The sequence below is a fragment of the Octopus sinensis genome, linkage group LG4, assembly GCF_006345805.1.
Source record: "Octopus sinensis linkage group LG4, ASM634580v1, whole genome shotgun sequence".
Taxonomy (NCBI): Eukaryota; Metazoa; Mollusca; class Cephalopoda; order Octopoda; family Octopodidae; genus Octopus; species Octopus sinensis.
In genome coordinates, this window is record NC_043000.1 from 51,067,715 (window position 1) to 51,086,414 (window position 18,700).

The 18,700-nt window shown below is 30.4% G+C and overlaps 1 protein-coding gene across 12 annotated transcripts in view; it reads left to right on the forward strand.

Moving 5' to 3' along the window:
- The window catches only part of LOC115210389 (bone morphogenetic protein 1), a 2,987,986-nt gene that overhangs the window by 2,154,085 nt on the left and 815,201 nt on the right, over positions 1–18,700 (forward strand). The gene's annotated exons all lie outside the window — the stretch shown is intronic.

The window sequence follows — 18,700 nt, forward strand, 5'->3', positions numbered from 1 at the left end:
ATGTGCAAGTTTGCATTTTCATATTTTGAACGCAAAAACTTAGAAATAAGACCTCTTTAAAATTGTGTATTACAGGTTCAAACTTGTTATTTAACTGTCTTAAGTTTCTATTTTGTTGTCTTACTGACGCCTTTTCATCGTCATCATCATCATTATGTTTATAAAACCAATTGCGTTATTTATAAACTACCTCTTTTATATACAAACATTATTAGTTCTTTATGTTTGATAAAAGAGAAATAAATGCTTATTGAAAAATATAATTTCACTGTCACTAAAATCTGTATCAGCTGATTCTTGTTCTCATTTCATATCTGCTATTTTTCTGCTTTTCCTTTTTCTTTTTATCTTTTTCACATTTATTCTTACTCAGCAAAATAAAGTACAACTATTTTTTTTTAAAAATAACCTTTTTGTGTTTTTAAGTTTTGTAATTAAAATCAGTCTTTCGTTGAATGTTTTTCCGAAATAAAAGTAAACGAATATCAGCTGCAAATTGTCATGAATTTGAGCATTTTATCAAACAAATTTTAAATTGATTTATTGAAATTTTATAGCACTTACCCAATGGCTTCAGAAATATTAGAAGTGAGAACTTTCCAAAATTGTCATTCATGGTTTTTAATCTGAGAATGTTAGCCATATCATTTCTCTCATTACTAAGTGATTGTTCGTGGTTTCAAGTTTTCTGAGAATTTTTGGAATTTTTCTCTGATAGATTCACTTCAGTGTCAAATTCACCTATCATTACATGATTGTCTTAGATCTGTGACATTTTCCTTTTGTTATTCCTCTAATTTGGATATTCCATCACATCTACTTAAGCGGATAACATAATGCGAAAGTATTTTATTTACGTGATTATGGGTATTGAGGTATGTAAGTTTTGTTTACAATTAATTTTTATAATAATGAGTCTTCATACATATAGTGAAGAAACAAATATTTCCACCTCTTTTTTAGTAGTTTTAAATCTCAGAAGGCAGCAACAAATATTTATTTGACAACATAACTATCTTTGTAATATCTTACAATTTATTGTTATGTTGAAACATATTTGTGTATGGGCATTAGTTTAAGCATTGAACATTAACTACTAAATATGTATATATGCAGTATACATATGAATATATAAATTTTCATTTGTCTTTACATGTGTCTTTACATTAAACATAGTATTATTTTTCACTCTTAGTGGTTTCCATATTATTGCAGTCTTTCACAATATTTGTATAACTTGGTTACTGACACTCTTCATGACTATATCTTCCTAAGCTCTGTGAATAGTGATTCTTTGTGAAAATGTATTTTCCTCCCTTTTATCAGTAGCTCTGTATTTTGTATCTTTTCAAATAGCTAATAATGAAATGCAAGAGAAAAAAGTTGGTTGATATTGTATATTTTAATTTTATTTATTTTTATTTTTACATTATGTATGCGCATTTTTCAAGCAAAAAAATATTGGATGGTTGCCTCCAAATGGCTTAACATTAAAATACCTTACTGTTATAATTGCCCTACACATTCACGTGGATCAAATAAATTGATGTTGGGGAGTTATAAAGTGCATATATATATATATAGCAAATACAAATCAAGATATCTTCACATATAGATATTACTACTGTTCCATTATAGCCATCATTTCAAGTTTTGTGCTGACTTGGCAGTCATTTGATGATGGTTATAATGGAACAGCAGTCAACTATAACTACATCTAGGTCTATGTCGATTTATCTACCTGTCTGTCTTTTCACACACTCTACTATGTTTATTGAGCACTCTTTATTTTGTTCATAGTACTACTTGGAAACATGCCATACTACGTATTTTTTTTTTTGTATACATTCATATTTTTAATCTTGGAAATAACAATGTGCCTATGAGTGCATGTTTTCTAAAAAGTACTGAATATTGGCCAACAGCCATCTCCCGTACTTATTTATGTAAATATCATATTTATATTTCTACCCAGTACTTAGCCATATAAGTAACGTTATTGTAAAGATTCCTTGTGATGGCAAAGTTACTTGTTAATTTACCTAACTGAAGCATTCACTATATGAGAGAGGGTGAGAGAGAGATCATTGTAATTAATGAGGGAATGTTATTTACATCACTAGTCACTTCACCAATGCCACAGATCATTATTCCAGGAAACAGCTCATTATTATAATGGCCACACTTATAATCTTTCCAGACAATATGTGTTGGTCTATATTTATTTATCTATATGCCTTCACTTATTTAGTTATCCTTGATAGATCATCATTGGTACAGATCTGTTTCTCTCTCATCCTGTCTGGAACAATCATTCATATTCATTATGTTTATGAATAAGTTTTTCTCTACACATTTGTCTTATTAGAAATGTTAATTTAATATGTTGCTTTATCTTTTTCCATAAGATATCGTAATCTTCTATGCATTCGTTGCACAGCCTACAGCACTTTTACTAGTTCTCACTTTTTAAGCTATTTGGTTTATGTGTTCAAAATACCTATCTACATTGAATTTAAAAGGAGTCTAGGACATTTATCCCCATAGACAATAACTCCCCCACCAATGGCAATAACTCCTGAAGACAACAAATAACGATTTAAAACTTCTTAATATATTAGAGAGGGGGTAATTAACTAAGGGGGTTAAATGTCCTGGGGGTAGTTGTCGTTGGGGCAAATTGTCCTGATACAGTTAAATGACCAACTTTTTTAGTCTTGTGTCATATTTCTCTCTTTTCTTTTCTGAAATATTTTAAATAATAGATATATTTACTTTTACATATTCCACATCAAATTGTATATATCATCCCACACTAAATGTGTACATATTATACTTAGCAATCCTATTATCAGAGGAATGGAATCTAACTTTCAAAGACTGAGCTCTTTGTCTGAGATACTTTGTTTAATATCTATAGTTGAAATCCCTTTCATAAAGGGGACTTGTGTTTGTTTGTTCATCTAGATGTTCAGAAAGGTTAAAATATAAAGTGAAAATATAAAATTCAGACACATACACAATAGAATGTCGTAGTTAAGATACCACTTCCAATAAAGATGTACATCCTGTCATATATTTTTCAAGATTTGCTCTTATGAATATAAGTTTCTGCTGCGATATCTTTATTCTATATTCAGGCACATAAGGTAATTACTGAAATGCTGCTCTGTTACTGCAGCTCTAGGTTGGATGTTGATGTTGTGAAGTTATTTGCTCAATCAAAAAAATAATATCTTAAATATTAATATTTTATACTTTATGGAATGTCATTCCATCAGCTGGCTAGGAAATATATTTATTTAGAGAAAGATCCCTCAGTTAAATGATAAAGCTTTTCCATATGGAAACCAAATAATTCAACAAATTCTACAAATATCAACATCAAAATTTATCATATAAACAAAAATAAACTGTAATCTTATAAACTAATTGAATATTCTAGCAAGATGAAATTCCAAGATGCTCATGTTTGATGCTTGATGCTAACAGCTACATAATTTTGTGTATTTCTTTGCATACAAACATCTCAAATGTTCCTTTTTTTTTTGTCATGCTGATGACCTTTTAGGTTAAGCAATGAAAATATTTACAGTTTAGGTTTGTTGGTGAGAAGTTATCTCTCAAATGTCACTGGATTTCTTTAAACAATGTTTCTGCTATTTTATGAGATGTTGGCAATTATTACACAAATGATGTATATTAATCATTTCACAATCAATGAAAACCTGGTTAAATTAGGGTGAGTTAACCAAGAAATCAAATTAATGCTATTTTCAGTTGACAAAGAATGAATTATAGTTATACTATTTATCTTAATCGTTTGTGTATAAAGTGTTTGCTGTTTCACAAACTGCAAAATGTTTGCCTATGTGTGAGGATGTATGTTCTGCAATAAAGAGACGTATGAATGACTGCTGTATACCTGTGTGCATGTAAATGACTTTGTATTCCATAATAGGGATTGAAGTGAAATTTGACCTGACTCTCTTTTACTCTTTTACTTGTTTCAGTCATGTGACTGTGGCCATGGTGGAGCACCGCCTTTTAGTCGAGCAAATCGACCCCAGGACTTATTCTTTGTAAGCCTAGTGCTTATTCTATCGGTCACTTTTGCTGAACCGCTAAGTTACGGGGATGTAAACACACCAGCATCAGTTGTCAAACAATGTTGGGGGGGGGGGAAATTAACACACAAACATACATATATATATATATACACACACACATACATGATAGGCTTCTTTTCAGTTTCCATCTACCATATCCACTCACAAAGCTTTGGTTGGCCCGAGGCTATAGTAGAAGACACTTGCCCAAGGTGCCACACAGTGGGACTGAACCCAGAACCATGTGGTTCGTGAGCAAGCTACTTATCACACAGCCACTCCTACTCATTCATTTTCCAAATGACTATTTCTTATTCCTTGTTTAGCTCAATGTATTTACTATTTTTGCAACAAATTGTATATCCTGTGGTGCTTTCCTTGTGGGAGTCAGCAATTTAAAGTTCATTACTATATATTTGTTTAATGTATAAACACTGTAGAGATAAAAAAACAAAAATTGCATACAGTTTTTGTAGTTTATGTTTCAATGTAAAATGGAATACTTTGTTGTGTGGAATGCAGGTAGTAATAGCTTTTCCCTGTTTTTCTTATGTAGTTGTTGTAGGGGTTATGGTGGAAGTTGGTAAGATGGTTATATTTGGTACATGCACTTGGTTCTTTGTTATGCATTAATGAGGCTAACAACCTAAGACAGTATTTTGGCATGTAATGCAAATCACCTTATATGTAATGTAACTCACCTTTGATTAGAACATGTGTATTTTGTTTGTATAGACCATGTGGAAAAGTAATGCTGTTTGGATTGTATATTTTGGAATACTACCTATCCAACCCATGCTAGCATGGAAAGCATATGTAGAATAATGATAATGACGTTTTGGTGTTTGTGCATTTGACTAGGTTTGACTAGTTGCAGGAATTTAGTTAATTTGAAAAGACTAATTTTTGTATTTTGTTCTAATTGCATTTATTTATTTCTTTAAACATGTATTCATGAACAATTGTTCCTCTGTACATTTGAAAGAATCTAGTAATGTCTTTTAGTAGATCACAAAACAGCCTCATTCAAAAACTGAACGATCACAAATAATTGTCAGTTTTGATATAAAAACAAGTAGAAAAAATATATTGTAATGGTACGTTCTGTTTTGTAAATTTACTAAAATTATATCTTAAATGTTCAGTTTATCTGTATTACTATTATATCAGTTGCTAACTTGTTTGCCTGAGCACCAAAACATTTAAGAATTTGATGGTTGAATATGATTACTCACACTTTAAAGGTCATGTTTCCATGCTAAGATATAGATTGTTCTATAAATTCCCAATTCCTATATCATCTTGTTAAGGATTTTCTTATTTTTGTATTTGATTATCTGTTTCTAAATCAGGATATGTTAGATCAGTCTTAGGTATTTTGTTCATAATTTTTCTTGGTTTATTTTGATTTTATTCCACAACCCTATCTTCCATTTCTCTTCTCATTGCCAGAATTTGCCACCTTGATGTATTTGTATTTGAACATAAGCAAATTTTATACTTCACTGTGTGCATGAGTGGTTTCAATGAACTTCTCATCTCTCCTCTTTTCTTGTCACATTCATATATTTAAAACCCCGTGAGGAAAACATACTATCTTTGCATTTTCCTTATTTCATATTACACTTTCTGAAGCCAAGTTGCCATGAAAAATGCTTTATTTTATCTCTTTCTTTAGGAGTAACATCTATGAAATATGACATTGCTTCTCAATGTTTTCTTTTCATATCATATATCTTACACCAAATTCCACTTATATCTATACTGGTTATCAATCATTCCAAACTTGCCACTTCCTAGTTTATGTTTCAAGTCATGTTATATTGATATTTTGCTTGTTGTGGGGCTTGAATAGTAACTTTCATGTGTTCAAGGTCTTTTGAAAAACAAAAATAAAAATGAGATGCCAAATTGATAGAGAAATGCATAAAATATTATTTAGCATTATTTATTGTCAAATCTGCAATGTTAGCATTAGGCATCGTTGATTTCTATATTGTTTTTATTCATTTTATTACATTAATGTTAATGGTTCTTTCTGAAACTAGAGAAGGTGTCATATGTTAGTTAAAGGTGTTTCTGATAATAAATTATTGTACATAGTTTCACAGTTAAAGCAAAAGTATGTTTTCCTTATTGCTTCTTAAGAATTAAAAATATTCAAATTTAAATAAATTCAATGAAATACTAACTTGCAAATGTATATTTCAGCGAATTGATGCTGCTTTAAACCTGCTAAACTAATGTTATATTCAACCAAAAATTTAGATGTGAGTTGTAGATTGCGCTAAAGTTACTGTTTACAGAACTTTGAAATTATACAATTGCCATAATAATTTTACCCCTACTCAGACACACCATTGGAGTTGTTTTGATGATATTTGACTGTATTGTAAGATGATATCATAGCTTTCCTGTTTGAAAGGGTGACATCAAATAGAACACCAGCTGTGTGTGCATGGCATGTGTATGTGTGCATGCACTTTTATAAATGAATTGTCAGCCTAAACCAAATCAATATCATTTCTCTAAAATAAAAAAAAAAATGAAAATTCAATCTATGATTTTAAAAATTCTGGAATAAAGAACTTTCAGATAGATGTAAAATAAAGCAGATATACAGTGCATGTATCGTTTCTTACTTTTTAATACTGTAGATTGCATTAGTTACCATTTGCAAATGTGGATGACTTGAAACAGAAATATGATTGCATTTGTCTAGATAATCCTAGTATTTCAACTAATTCTCAACTGATGATAGAAACCAGGTAATATTACAAGTTAACAAATCAGAACTGATCACAATATTCTATAGAGATAAGAGAGAAAAACAACAGAATTATGGGCCAATTTCAAAATGAATGAATATCACATTGTTATGTTGTTCAATATAATGCTAATAGTTGTCAGCAGAGAAAATTCTACTTATAAAGCAGTCAGCAGGAATGGCTGTTACATAAATTATATTTCTTTGTGATAAAAGCACAGTCTAGACAATATCCTCATAAAACTCTTGATTCACATCTCTGCACCAAAGATATATTATCTTTGAAATTGCAGTCCTTAGCATTATTATTTTGGTGGAGGTGATGTGTGAGTGAATAAGTGGTCATAATTGTTTTCAAAACTTCTGCTTATTTTGTTTGACAGTCAGTATATTATGGAAATGTAAGCAAATGGGAAAATATGTAATATAGTCATGAAACAATACTCTAAATGGGTTTACTTGATTTCTAAAAAGTTAAGGAAGGTAAAAAGCTGTATAGTAACATTAGTTGTCGATAAAATTTACTGATAGATAAAAATGATAATTCAAAAATATTAATTCTGTAGTTTAAGGCAGAGAGAGAATTAGGTTGTGTAATTCAATGCAGAAGGTTAGTAGTAAGATGTTAGTGTTTCAAGAATTCTTTGCTTAGTGGCTTTTTTTGATATATCTTAATGGCTATTTGCTGTGTGCTCTAGCTGATTATATTTTTAAAAATGAAAGCTAGTGAGCAAAAATGAGCCTTTGTGTGGTTGATGAGAGCAGAAACATTTATTTGTAGTAATGCTTGATTTCATATTTCATTAACTCTTTTGATACCAATCTGCCCAAGACTGCTATTAGTAGGTCTATGATAGAGACTTGTTTTAAAGTGATTTAAAATAAACCCCGTCATCAAAATTTCAGGTTCATATATGCTTCACAGACCATATTTATATCGACAAAGTTATTTGACTAATTCTTTGTAATTTTCAGAATTAATTAAGACAAAGGCATTGTATTTCAAAGAAAATACAGGCACAAAAAGGTGAACAAAGAATGTACTATCCAGATTTGGTTCACTATTTAGATCTTCAATTTGTGTTTCAAGGACATTTGTTCATACACTTTCTCATATGAAAATTATCTTTGATTTTATCTACCACTCTCACGTACTATGTAATTTTTCACACACGTTAGGCACTCATATATTATAGAGAACATAAGCAGTAAAATTTTTCCATCTAAAAGAATTGTCTCCTATAATTGTGAGTCTGTGATTGTGCACAGAATTACTCTCTCCCTCTCCTTCACACACACACACACACATATTAAACAGATTGCAATGTTGAAGAATTAGAAAAATAAATATCTCAATATATGCAAGTACATTCAGAGATAATGATAATAATTCATTGTATTCCCCATAATTTGTCATTTTATTGAAGTGTATCACCAACAATAATATAAACACGACTACATCTCTAAATATAACAAGATGTAAACTGATTTTATTGCAGAAAATAAAAGCGAATTTATTAAATTCTGTACAATATTCATCATAATTGTATACCATCTTCAATTTCAATATGATTGTGAAGAAACTTATGAACAGAAATACTCTATAATCCTAAACATGTGATCAATATGGTAACTGAAATATAAATCAAATAACTTGAGCTGCATTAAATAAATCAGAAATATGGATATGATGAAAGGCCAAACTATATACACACAGTTATATATATATATATATATATATATATTTATATACATATATTATATATATATGTATGTATGTATGTATGTATGTATGTATGTATGTATGTGTGTGAGTTTGTGTGTATGTGTATTTACTTTTCTACAACATGGTCCTGGAGCTGATTTCATTGTGCAATAACCTTAGGCAAGTGCTTTCACTATGGACCAGTACAGTGGGAAAGGAGGTTTGGGTTTTGGGAAACTAAGAAAGCTGCTCATACACGCATGCATGTGTGTGTGTGTGTGTGTATGTATATATATATTATATATATATATATATATATATATATATATATTATATATATATGTATATGTATATATATATTATATATATATATATGCATATGTATGTATATATATATATATGTATATATGCATATGTATGTATATATATATTATATATATATATGTATATATGCATATGTATGTATATGTATTATATATATAATATATATATATATATATGTATGTATATGTATATATATATTTATATATATATATATATATATATGCATATGTATGTATATGTATATATATATGCATATGTATGTATATATATAGATAAATTTGTGTGTGTGTGCAATCATCTTTTTTTTGTTTCTCTATATTTATTGCCTGTAACTTTTTCAAATTATGACAGTGCGATAGTATGGCCACGATTCAATAACTGAAATAAGTACAAACAGAATACACACACACATACACACACACACACATATATGCATATATATGTGTGTGTGATTAAACATTTTTTTTCTATATTATTATAACATAGGACATGGATTTCCCATATCAAAGAATAGAAATGATATACTGATTATGTTAAATTGTAGACATTATGATATATGATTCAAATGGTGCTAGAGTTTGCATAGTCTTTCATCCTTACAAGGTCAATAAAAAATATATCGGTAACATACTGCTGTAAGTGGAGATATTAGTTTGCTACTGCAAGCATAAAAGGATGTGCCTTCACTATATGTTATCACCATGTTTCAAGCTTACTGTGAGTGTGTAGTATGTATATATATATGTGTGTATGTGTATATATATGTATATATATATGCTCATTTATTTATATACATATAAGTATTTGTATACACACAGACATACATCCACACACATATTTATATATATATGCATGGTATACTCTCGTGCACACACACATATATATGAAGTATATATATAATAACACATACACACACATATATAAATACACACATACACGTAATATTAAAATTAACAGGATTCTTTTGCTTTCTATTGTGATATTTTACCTTTGCTTAAATATGCAACAGCTAGAATACTAACCTCCCACGCTCTTCGTTCTATGATATTGCATACTAATATCTCATAGAGTATTCACTATTTTCTATCAATGCTGTCGCTACTGCGGATGGTGAGGCCTCTGTTAGCTTCTACAGATGACGATAATCAATAAATTCATGTGTTATGAGTAGTTTGTGCCTGTCGTCTACATTTTCAGAAATGTAATAAAGATATAAGAATAAATCAGAATAGCTGAATGTGGTAGAAGCAGTATTAGTTCCATACTTGCTAATGTGAATGTTGTGCAGCAATGCTTGTGATGTTCTGCTGTTTCGTTAGTGTGAGATACTGGAAATCAAATAATCATAGTAGTGCTGTTAGTAAAAATATAATAGTAGGAGTAATTGTAGTTACTTCAGCTTTGGTATTAATAGATCTCTGTGAAGGCAGTAGTTTTTGTTACTGTAAGACATTAGTAGCACAACTGACTGAGGTTCTTTCCTGTATAAATTCTCTCTTAGCTGAAAAACCATTTTTTCCCACCCCTTATTCTCTTATCCTTATCAGGCTTTTATTCCACATTTTTCATCTCTCAACATAAAAAATTCTACATCCATTCCTAAGTCATTTCCTCTGTCTTTCTTTCATTCTCCTGCTTTCATTTTCTCCCTCTTCCTCTTTTTCATATTTCAGTGACTTCACGTGACTTTAAGCTGTTCATTCACCATGAAAAAGAATTTTCACCTTTCTCTCCTTTTCTGTTTTTTTTTTCTTTCATAACATAATAATGACATGTAAGGAACAAAATTACAAAATATATATTCAATTAACTATTAGGTAGCCCATTGTCTTAGTTTCCTTACTGAGGGAAAATATTGCATAAAGGTCCCTTGTACATACAACTTATTTTTCTACCTTATATCTATAGAAAGACAAATGTGTGCACACACACACACACCACACATGTACAAACATATATATGTATATATATATATATATATATATATACACATATATATAAATATATATATATAGATATTAAATAGATATTAAATTTTATTTAAGTAAAGATCTATGAATATGTATATATTTATGCATAGTTATGAAAGCAAATACAATTTATGCAGCAATATGTATAATGAAATTTTTTAGATTATTGAAAACACCATCCATCCATCCATATGTCTCTGTATTAATTGATCTATTTTCTGTGCTGAAATAGTTTATATATGCAGAAGAATGAAACTATATACAGGATGCGATGGGTAAATTGTCACCATTTAAAATTCAAAATTTCATGCATGTGCATTGTTTCTTTTTAAGTTTGTCAACTACACAGTATGGTAGGGTCGGTTGGGCACTATCTGTGAAAAACCAGCACCATGATGCATTTCACTCTGCCAGAAATTTGGAAATGACATGCTGTACTACTTGGCATTCACACCAGAAGGTCTAATACAAATATGACAGAGTGTTTGGGTGTCAATCTCAGGAGAGTGCAATCTAAGGACATGTACTAAGAATGATAAAAATAAAACATTCAGTCAACATATTGGTGTTTAGAGTGATTACTAGTGATGGCTACATTATGCCTCCATTTACCTTCTCACATGGCCTCACGCTCACGTGCCTGGAGGAGGTAGTGCTGCCCTGGGTGAAGAGGGGGGGCTGCTGGAAGACCCTATGTCTAGCACCATGACTCTGTACTATGCCACACAAGCAGGAGAACCCAGTATTAGCTGTCAAACAATTTCTGCGACCACATAACCCCTATCATATGGCTACCTAACTCCCCAGACTCCAACACCCTTCATTATTATGTGTGGGGTGCAGTTGAGTGAGAGACCAACAAAACTTCTTGTAATAACAAAGATGAACTGGAGGCAAGGATTATGGCAGCATTCACCAACTTGAACAAAGAGACCATCCAGAAAAGTTGCAGGAGATTCCAAAGTCATTTAGAGGGTTTGGTTGAAGCTAATGGCGATTTTATGGAATAAATTTACTGTTTAGTATTTCAAGATATTTTAATGTAATTTTGGTAAATATATCTGTTAAAATGAGATGTCATAGTTATTTTCATTTTTGCATAATTTAGATGACAGATTATTCACCCTGTATATATATATATAATAAATGCACCCTTTTAAAGCCTAACCAGGCTCATGGGCCCGGTTTCCTGGTTTCTATGGCATATGTGTTCCCCAGCTGAGTGGACTGGAGCAATGTGAAATTAAGTGTTTTGCTCAAGAACACAACGCATTGCCCAGTCTAGGAATCGAAACCACAATCTTACTAGCATGATGCTAACACCCTAACCACTAAGCCACACGCCTTCACCACACACACACACACATATATATATATATATATATATATATATATATATACATATATATGTATATATATATATATTATATATATATATATATATATATAATATATATATATATATTTATATTTATATTCATATGTAGTTGAAAAATGATTAGAGATCTATACAAATAAATTTTTTATATATAAAAAAAAGATGGAGTGGAAATAGCACAGAATTAAGTCTAAGAAATTTCAGTATAAGAAGGAATTTAATAAAAGATTATATAAATAAAAATATTAGTATTACCAGTTTCAATGTATTTCATCGTAGCAAATATAAGTAAACATTTATAAAAGTTTGAAAAATTTGAAGTAAAAACAGTCAGGTGGTCAAGAACATATATATGTGTGTATATATATATATATATATATATATATCATCATCATCATCATCATCATCATTTAACGTCCGCTTTCCATGCTAGCATATATATATATATATATATACACACACACATGCATATACATACTTACACATAGAGATACATAGACACACCCATATATATATATATATAAGTTTGTATGGATAGACTTGTGTGAAATATATGTGTATGCATATCAGTATAATCTAAAACTTTGAGTATATATGTGTGTGTGTGTGTGTGTATGTCTGTTTGTGTATAGATTTATGCGAGTAAATATATATGTAAGTATTTACGTATGAACACTAGTATGCTGACATATAACCAGTTTTTATAAGTGTGTGTGTGTATATATATCCGTCTCTGTGTGTGTATGTGTTGTTCCTCATATTTTCTTTTACTTTCAGTAAGTGTGCAAATTTGGGTACCTAACAACCTTCGAAATATTTAGTTGACATCGTCTGGTATATAATTTATTGATCATAGAAATGGCAAAAAGATTCGTTACATGTAACTTGATGTAATTTTTCTGGAGCCAAATATTACAAAATATTTCAGTTCAATACTCCATTACCGTTATTTTTGCACATAGATAGATGTTATACACAAATATATTAAAAAAATAATAATTTCTGTGCATGTTTGAAGATTCTGTATGTGTGTATGTCTCTCTCTCTCTTTTTCTTTCTCTCTCTCTCCCTCTCTCTCCAACACAGCCACATATATATACACACACATGCACACGCATACCAACAAGAGGATCCCACCATAAGAAACCTGGTCAAAATTAAAGTTTGAGGAGATATGGCTCTCCAACCCCTATTGGTGGTCTGTGCATTGTGTCAGTATGTATATTCTTTTATTCTTTTCAGTCATTTGACTGCGGCCATGCTGGAGCATCACCTTCAATCAAACAAATCAACCCCATGACTTATTCTTTTGTAAGCCTAGTCCTTATTCTATCAGTCTCTTTTGCCAAACCACTAAGTTACAGGCACATAAACACACCAACTCCGGTTGTTAAGCAGTGGTGGATCTAACACAGGCACAAACATATACATATGTACACACACACACATATATATATATATATATATATATATGATGGGCTCATTTCAGTTTCCATCTACTCAATCCACTCACAAAGCTTTGATCAGCCTGAGGCTATAGTAGAAGGCACTTGCCCAAGGTGTCACACAGTGGGACTGAACCCAGAACCAAGTAGTTGGTATGCAAGCTACTTACCATATAGTCATTTCTATATCATTATCATCATCGAACATCTGTATTTCATGCTGGCATGGTTGATAGTTTGGCAGGATCTGACCATTATGCTCTGTCCCCTTTGCCATTGTTTCTGTGGCTGAACTAACCTTCCTGATGTGTACCCCTTTACATTGTTTAATGGAAGATTTCTTTTTTTTATATATATATCATTATGCCAACAATAGTTAGGTCACCATATGGCCTGCAAAATGAAATGAGTGGGCTATAGTTGAAAGAAAGGTGAAGGCATGCTACAGAATGGGGAGTTGAAAGTGGAAAAGAAGGAGTCAGAACTCAACAGGTTTCTTGCTCTAAGGGAATTCTGAAGCTGTTCAGATTATAAAAGTTAGTGATTGGGTGGAAGTGGAAAGAGATAAGATATGAAAATAACTATGATGAAGTGTCCGTGTGAATTCCCATGGTGCAAGGTGATTAGAAGAGAGCAAGAACAGAAAACAAGAAGTGCGTAGTAGAGTAAGAGGCAAGAGATGGTTAGACATAGGAAATGGGTGAGATGATGAATATTATGAAGAGTAGCAAGTGTTGAAGGAGAAACAAGTAGGTATAGTAGGGAAGAGTAAGTAACAACTATAAAAATTCAAGTACCATTGAGGCAGTGGTTGAGAAGTGACCAATGATACATGATTTGTGGTGGTGGTGGTGGTGGTAGTTGGGTTTTAGGTGAGAGATGATGAAGGATTGTGACAAAAAAGAAGAGGATGAGGTGATGTAGAGCAGTGAATAAAAATAATGATATAATAGATAGGGTAAGAAAGGGAGAGGATGGGCAAAAAGGGAGCAAGAGAAATGACATGTGGTAGTAAGAGTGTAGGGCCAACATGATATATAATATATAAGTAATGTATTTAATAGATATATATATATATAGTATATAATATACATATATAATATATATGATATACATATAATGTATTAATATATATAATATATATATATATATATATATATATATATATATATATATATATATATATATATAGTATTTAATATACATATATAATATATATATACATATATAGAATGTACATATATCATATATATATATATATATATATATACACATAAAAAAATACAGTGTATGTTCAAACACAAAAGAGATACCCGAAGAATAGGATATCTGACTCGCTAGAAAGAGAAGTTAGAACTCCAAGCCGCCAATTGTTTTTATTTTTCAATTACTTTCGGAATTACAATTGGTGGCTTGGAGATTTAACTGCTCTTTCTAGCGAGTCCGATAACCTATTCATCAGGTATCTCTTTTGTGTTTGAACATACACTGTATTCTTCTTTGAATAATATATAGTCTATTGACTAATTTTTTCTTTCTCGCTAGACCACTGGTAATTAAGAATTTTTCGATGAATATTCTTGCTACTCTAAGATTTTAATTAATATATATATACATATATATGATATATATATATATATATATATATATATATATATATATATATAGAATATATAATATCTATATATATATATTATATATAAGATACTGTAGCTTCAGGCCGACCAAAGCCGTGTGAGTGGATTGGGAGGATAGAAACTGGAAGAAGCCAATTGTATATAAATATATATGTATGTTTTTACATGTGTGTGTTGCTCGACTAAAAGTAGTGCTCCAACATGGCCACAGACAAATGACTGAAACAATTAATGTGTGTGTGTTTGTGTATCCCCCCAGCATCACTTGACAACTGATGCTAGTGTGTTTACATTCTCGTAACTTAGCGCTTCGGCAAAAGAAACTGATAGAATAAGTACTAGGCTTACAAAGAATATATAACGTATATATATATATATATATACATATATAATATATATATAATATTCATATATATAATAAATTAATATATATAAATATATATATATATATATATACCTACATTTGTTTGTGTGCATATGCACATGTGTGTACGTGCATGAATAGATGAATTAGTAGCATCAAATTAAATCTAGATGTATTTGCTTCTATGTAGAATTAGTGATGTAAAAGTTAGGCTTCTACATTGAAAACAACTTTTTAGTAATGAAATATTACTATATATATATATTTTTTATAAGAAACAGTATGGATTGATAAAGAAAAAAATTAATGAGAACAGCAACATATAGTAATATAATATTAGATTTTTGTTAGTGACAGATGACAATCTTTCATTCAGATGGACACCTGTGTGTATGACAATTTATGAAGTGAAAATATATCCATGAGCTGCTGTCCAGTCAGTGAACAATTTGTTTTGATGTTCTACTATGTTAGGGTCTTCTTCAATTCCCCTTTGGATATGATCTTGACTTGTTAATATATGAAAAAATTTGCAGCTCTTATACCTGTCATCCACTCGTATTTTGTCCACCAATCAACTACTAAACCATCATTTTTTCATCACTATGACAAAAATAAAGACTGCAAAAAAAAAAAAATGTCTGTTTGAGGAAATGGTTTAGCAGACATAGAAAATTTATAGTATAAAATGCTGTACGTGTGTGCTTATGTACTTTTGCATGCACACACGTAATGCACACATATACTGTGTGTACGTTTGTTAGTGTGTTGTTAGATACATTTTATTACAACCGGAATTATGAACATCATTTGGATTATAGGTTTGATTGTTGACTTTCCCTCTTTAATTCAGAAATGCTTTGTGTCTGGAACAAACCAGGGAGCAACTAACCGTATAAGAATTATTATAGCTCTTTCTTGGCTAATAGATTTCCATAGGTTTTTTCCCCACTTTTAGAGAACTAACTGCTGTTTTCATTGGCCGTCATGGTCATAAACACAGGAAAAAGCAAAGAGAGAAAAGTAAACATTTTAGATTTTGGAACAAATTTAAATGGAATTTTGCAATAAAATGTTTTTAGGAACTTCTTTCTGCTCTTAGATCAAAAGGAAGTGATTCCTATATTGTTTCTGTTATTTGGTAAGTAATCAGTAAAAGCTCTCTTTTTATTTTAGGAACAAGAATTGATTTGAACTGCAGATTTGCATTTACTAATATTAGTACATCAAGTATTCCTTTGAAAATGTGTTTCTTGTCTCTTGAAGCTTATCAGTTCTATAAACGAGTGAATATATTTAAATGTCTGCCAGTCTATGTTGTCAAATGACAACAAGGTCTAGGGCTTATAACTGGTTAGATTTTGATCTGTTACTTGTTAATGGTTGATGTGATATCCAATTAATTTATATATGAACATTGTCAACTCTCCTTATTTGGTTTTCTCAACTATAACTTGATATAGAGAAATTTTTAGGTGTTTGGAGGGGAAAATTGAATGCAACGCATTGTTGTATTGGGCTCCAACTGATATTTATTATGTCAAATAGAACATTTACACATGTTTAATACTTGAAACATACATCATAATGCAATAATAATGCGGAAGATCAAAGAGAATCTCTGAAGGTAGAACAAAACATATTCAATAAAATTTCTGTAAGCTGTCGATCATGCAATTTCATAAAACAGGATTTCATTGCAAGTAAGATAAATAAAAATAATTGTTCTTTGACTAAGATCAATGGGGTATGGCAACCGTCATTTGAAATATAGAACAGAAACCCTTCATTATTAGAGTATAACAAGAGAAAAATTCTGTTGGGTACTAGGTGCCTATTTATATAAAAAATCTGTAGCCCTTCTTCATAACATGAGTTTGGAGCAAAGAAAGAAGTGGTTTGAATATTTGCATCTCATATATATCTTCAAAATTGATAATAAATGAATGTATATGTTCTTCAGTTTTTTTTTTAAAGCTCTTTGGTTTCTTTTTAGACATTGCAACCAAAGCTATTCTAGAGCATTTTATATTAGTGTAATTATGTTACTGTATATGCATGTCTGTGTTTAATCACATTATTAAGCTTTGTATATAGTTTATCAAGAGAGCAAGTATTTTACAGGCTACTTCATTTTCTGGAATCAAAATGCCCCATATATACTGGAGGTCTAGGCAGATGTTTTGATATACTCTAACCCACTACATGATGGTTCAACACACAAAAACACCAAATCTGTTTGATGTAGACCATTTCTTTCTGCTACTTAAGAATAACTGATAAGTTAATTGGAAGTATAATAATGGCTAAATGAATTATAGTTTGTACTTTCAAGCACTGGGAATCATTTTCCTGTTTCATAAATCTTGTAGCATCTACATTATGGATAAATTTTCTACCCAAGCATCAATAATGTTGCATCACTTAGTTTATTTTGCAAGCATGTAGTATTATTAAAATTATTGTTCATAGACGTGATGTTGTCATCTTCAGTTATTTCAACTGATGGATTTAAAAAGAAAATAGTTTTGAATATGTGCATGTATGTGTATGTGTGCTATTGAGTATATATATATATATATATATATATATATATATATATATATATATGTGTGTGTGTGTGTGTGTGCGTGTGTGAGTGTGTGTGTGTGCATTTGAAATTGTGTACAATATTTACAGAAAGAGACATTAGGAATAATTTTCATATTTTCAACCTTATTGGCTCTTACAGTCAGCAGGTCTTTACTGAAAGCCACTGGGTTAAAGGTTTTTATGATGAAAGTTATGTAAAGTTACCTTCCTTAAAAGTGAATAAAAGATTTATTGAAAGCACATGAAATCAAAGTTTTTCTAAAGTTGAACTGTTGAAAAACTCAAAATGCCATCACTCTAGAGCAAAGACATGTCATCCATATATCAACAATATATTTTGTACAATCTTATTATGATGTTACTGCTAGTAAATAGACAGCATATAAATTCTGTCTATCGAAAAATGTAG